Raw genomic sequence first — 5,357 nt, 5'->3', positions numbered from 1 at the left:
ATATATACAGTACACATTCCACTATCCGAGGCTTTCCTTTTCTTTTCTTGCTGACGATAAATTACGCTTTTAGAAATGTTGTCTGAAAACAATAAGAATATGTGCAAAAAATACAATCAGAGGTAGAGGTCTTTAACAGGAAATAAGCAAGGGAGTTGAAAAATTTTTTATGCATGTAAAAAATATAGACATGAACCAACTTGTGAAATAAAAAGACCAGAAAACTACTCTTTCTAAATTATGTGTAAACTTTTTACCGAAAACGAAAGTTGCACGAAAGACTTTTTGTCCGTTTTTTGGCCTCCGGTGCTTGGGGTCCCTGATTCAATCCCAGCTCGTGCCGTGTGAACTTTGTCGTGCATAAAGACCGTGCTCATGGGTTTTCTCGGGTTTCTCCCGTTTCCTCCCACTTTCTTCATTCAGTACTCATCATCACCGTCTCCTTTAGCGTAACCGGTATAAGTATGCGACGTAAATCTAAATATTTCATTTCATTTCCCTTTTCTGCTCATACTGCTGATTATGCGCGATTATGCCAACATCCAACTCCGCGGATAATCGTGCGATTACTGTATATACAACTAATACAGATACAACTAATTATATTATCAGTTACAGTATCGGTTTTTATTTACTAATTTGCCTCACTTTATTTGCATCCCTGCAGTAAATAATTCTTATCGATAATAGTTAAAATGTATATTACATTTTAGTGCTTCACGACTGAATGATCATCTGCCTTACGTTATCTCGCAGCTGAAGAGAATGCTACACTGAAAACTACCTTGCGTTATAAAGGGTAAGTGAAACATATCTTAAAAATATCTTTCATACATTTCATTGTGTACATTAAAGAATGTAAGTTTGCCTTTTTCCTGTAATCAATACTTAATAAAGGATTTATTTTTATTTATTTATATACAATTTCATACGTGGTTCGTGATAGTAAACTCGATAGGACACAGTGGCACTATGAACATCCGAATCACTCATCATTCGAACATTCAAATATTTATTCGAATATTAGTATATTCCAAGTAATGTTAACGACGTTAATATGCTTGCCTTTATAGTTAATAATGTCAATTCTTACTTAAAACATACTTCCTTAACAGGACATTGAAGAAAAGGTAGTTGCCAACGGCCATACCATGCTGAATATACCGGTTCTCGTCCGATCACCGAAGTCAAGCAGCATCGGGCCTGGTCAGTACTTGGATGGGTGACCGCCTGGGAACACCAGGTGCTGTTGGTATACTTTTTCTAATTTTGTTTTTCACAAAGACGAATATTCTCACATCGTTCACCACGATAATTTCGTAATCATGCATTACTTAAAACAATTAGCAACGCTTTCCACGCGCTGGTCTTTTTGAGTATTCACCGACAAACCTACGTAGCTACAATAACTCACTCGAAGCCATATGCATTCGCCAACGGCCATACCATGCTGAATATACCGGTTCTCGTCCGATCACCGAAGTCAAGCAGCATCGGGCCTGGTCAGTACTTGGATGGGTGACCGCCTGGGAACACCAGGTGCTGTTGGCATCTCTTTTTCAAATTTCATTATCCTTCAAGTACGAAAATACTAGAAACATTAATTTTATAGTACTTTCAAGAGATAATTTATCAACATTATTTCATAGCGATTAATCGATATTCTAAGCGTTATACCCACTATTTCTTACACTAACAGCCTGTTTATTTGCACGGCACATTAAAATAACCTGATTTCCGATCCGTGTGCACCTACTACTATACTTAACACGGAATGTATTACCACTTTTTAAAAGTAAATTATTATGACTAAGTGTAGATCTCCGGCGAGTAAATGCCTTTCGTATACAAGCACGACACATCTCCGCTATGTGCTTTACTTTTTTACTAACAGCATATAGAAATTGGATTTCAACGTGTTTCTACATAACAGAATGAAGCAAATTTCGTGATTTAACTCTTTCGAATAATGTGTTGGTCCTGACAAGGACCGTTTGAAATGAAAAATCTTGAAGAAGATTTTTACTTAGAGCTTGTGTACTTGGTAACAGCCTTCGTACCCTCACTTACAGCGTGCTTGGCAAGTTCACCAGGCAAAAGAAGGCGCACAGCTGTTTGGATTTCCCGGCTGGTGATAGTTGACCGCTTATTGTAATGGGCCAAACGAGAAGCTTCAGCAGCAATACGCTCGAAGATGTCATTAACAAAGCTGTTCATGATACTCATAGCTTTGCTAGATATGCCAGTGTCAGGATGCACTTGCTTCAAAACTTTGTAGATGTAAATGGCATAGCTCTCCTTCCTCCTCCTCTTCTTCTTCTTATCTCCCTTGGAGATATTCTTTTGGGCTTTACCAGCCTTCTTTGCAGCCTTTCCGCTAGTTTTTGGTGGCATGATGACTCACTCGTTCAGCAAAATTAGATGTGTCCGCCGATTTATCGACTTCATTTAAATTACAGTACGTGTTTCAATTCGCGCCAACTGCCTTGCTTTTCATTTGATGCACTCGGGTGCACGCTTGAAGTAGTAACAAAACTGACTTGATTCATGGGAGGCCGCAATTTTTCCTCTCATCTTATTACGAAAGAATATTGAACAATGTCTGGTCGCGGCAAAGGTGGAAAAGTCAAGGGAAAGAGCAAGTCCCGCTCCAGCAGGGCTGGCCTTCAATTCCCAGTAGGCAGAATCCATCGTCTTTTGCGAAAGGGTAACTATGCCGAACGAGTTGGTGCTGGCGCTCCCGTGTATTTGGCTGCAGTCATGGAATACCTGGCAGCTGAAGTTCTTGAGTTGGCAGGCAACGCTGCTCGTGACAACAAGAAGACTAGGATTATTCCACGTCATCTGCAGTTAGCTATCCGTAACGACGAGGAATTAAACAAGTTGTTGTCTGGAGTTACAATCGCTCAGGGTGGTGTTTTGCCCAACATTCAAGCTGTACTTCTGCCCAAGAAAACTGAGAAGAAGGCATAAATGTAAGACCTATATCTCATACAAATCGGCCCTTATGAGGGCCACAAACCCCTTTATAGAGGAGATTTACGATTGAAATGAATTGTTTTCGATATACAGACTCATCAAAAGTGTCTGAGATAGTTGCTTAGTTTCATTCGAAATTCTCGCTGCTATTCGATTAATTAGTATATGTGTAGTCGTCGATCGTAATTGAAGCCCATAGGAAGTCACACTAACTTTAGAATACTCCAAACAGCGATGTGCTTAGTTCCCACTACATTATTAATTATAAGATCATTACCTTTTGTATTGTCGCTAGCTACATTTTTTTGATATTTGCGTACATCGGGCTCATATTACCCAGAGGACAGGACAGTCGAGCCCAGATTCTCAGCAATGGAAGAAAACCTCATACCACATATTCTCATGTACTTCATGCTAGACAAAGGAATTTCCAACATTCTTAAAGCACTCATGTTTCTCTCTTGCGTTGGCTTGGCTGAAATTACTCTGTTCAATATGTTCTCGACATTTATTATTGTTCATTACTATGCCCCAATGACATCATGAACAGAGCGGATCAGAAAACTTTCCTAAATTTCTTTTGCAACATAGTAATGACATTAAATGCACACTTAAGTACGATTTATTCTTTGCAAGGTCGATATTCATATTTGTGTGATATGTGTTATATGTATATGGTTTGTAATACGCAACTACTCTTATTCTCTGATCTCAGAACTCATTTGCTACTGTGCCCAACGAGCGAGCCTAGGTTTCTTGTAACTACTGCCTTTCTTTAGTAAATAATGTGAAGTATACAATGCATTAACCTACATCTCATATTTGTATTACTCTTTATTTTAGTAACCCGCTACGAAGTGTCATTAATTTACATGTAAATCACAATAGACACTACCGCAAAAGAAAGAAATCGAACCCAAGACCACGTAAACAAGATAAAGGACAAGATTCAGGTTTCTAACGCATTATTCGCCCCTCACAGCACAGTATAGAAGTTGTATAAGCCTCTATACGTACATCCTACTGTCAGAACAGAAATTCCGACTTGCGTTTCGCATCTCTCATGCTCGCTACTTCCAACAAATCGCCAATTTCCAACCAGAACCCCTTCTCCAGCATTAATACTGCTACATGATATGAATACGTATACATGAACGTACATAATGTAAAAAAAAACGTATGATTTTCTCAAATTAATCTCTCTACGTCTGTAATTTAGTGTGCATCAAAAGGCTTTAATGTAGTTACACGAATTCTTATAATCTAACAGAAAATCGCACAAAGTAAATCTTTCCCTTTATATAAATTTGTTGGCTCTGAAAAGAGCCGTTTATGCCAATTTTATATCCAAAATAGGAGGAACCCCAACTTAACCTCCGAAACCGTACAGGGTTCTTCCTTGCCTCTTCAAGGCATACACAACATCCATAGCTGTCACTGTCTTCCTCTTGGCGTGTTCTGTGTATGTAACAGCATCTCTGATTACGTTCTCCAGGAATACTTTCAATACTCCTCGGGTCTCTTCATAAATGAGACCAGAGATACGCTTCACACCACCACGGCGAGCAAGACGCCTAATAGCGGGTTTGGTGATACCCTGGATGTTGTCACGAAGAACTTTACGGTGGCGCTTGGCACCTCCTTTGCCAAGACCCTTGCCTCCTTTTCCACGTCCTGTCATTTCGATATGTTACTGCTTCGCTCACCACACACGAGAAATACAAGCCCAAGCAGCCCAAGACTCGTGGTTTTGTTCCTTCGATCATGCAGGGAAAGCACGGAGGAAAAACACAAAACGTGTCTAAGCCAATGAGAACTGTCCTTTTCGACTGACTTTATCCAATGAGAAATAGCTTGATTTAACGGTTTTGCTCTTTATATAACTTGACTTCATTCAGCGCGCAATTATTTGAAACAAGTCGTGACAGTTGCAATGGCACGTACCAAGCAGACAGCTAGGAAATCTACTGGAGGCAAAGCTCCTCGAAAGCAGCTTGCCACCAAAGCTGCAAGAAAGAGTGCTCCAGCTACCGGTGGAGTGAAAAAGCCCCATCGTTACAGGCCTGGTACTGTGGCTCTCCGAGAAATTCGTCGTTACCAGAAGAGCACTGAATTGCTCATCCGCAAGCTGCCCTTCCAACGACTCGTCCGAGAAATTGCACAAGATTTCAAGACAGATCTTCGCTTCCAAAGCTCAGCTGTCATGGCTTTACAGGAGGCAAGTGAAGCTTACCTTGTAGGGCTTTTCGAAGACACCAACTTGTGTGCTATTCACGCAAAGAGAGTCACAATCATGCCTAAGGACATTCAGCTTGCTCGCCGCATCCGTGGGGAACGTGCTTAAGTTTGAAGTTCTGGCACTGAGTTCAAAAACGGTC

At 40.3% G+C, this 5,357-nt stretch overlaps 2 non-coding genes across 2 annotated transcripts; both read left to right on the top strand.

Moving 5' to 3' along the window:
* The first annotated feature begins 1,136 nt into the window (after window positions 1–1,136).
* Window positions 1,137–1,255, top strand: LOC145677312 (5S ribosomal RNA). Its single transcript, XR_014129759.1, has one exon. It is a non-coding gene; the product is annotated as a 5S ribosomal RNA (ribosomal RNA).
* Window positions 1,256–1,432: 177 nt separating this feature from the next.
* LOC145677318 (5S ribosomal RNA) lies at window positions 1,433–1,551 on the top strand. Its single transcript, XR_014129764.1, has one exon. It is a non-coding gene; the product is annotated as a 5S ribosomal RNA (ribosomal RNA).
* Window positions 1,552–5,357: the final 3,806 nt, after the last annotated feature.

The sequence above is a fragment of the Thermobia domestica genome, unplaced genomic scaffold (genome assembly GCF_964235325.1).
Source record: "Thermobia domestica unplaced genomic scaffold, izTheDome1.hap1.1 HAP1_SCAFFOLD_750, whole genome shotgun sequence".
Taxonomy (NCBI): Eukaryota; Metazoa; Arthropoda; class Insecta; order Zygentoma; family Lepismatidae; genus Thermobia; species Thermobia domestica.
This window is presented reverse-complemented; position numbering and strand designations above follow the sequence as displayed.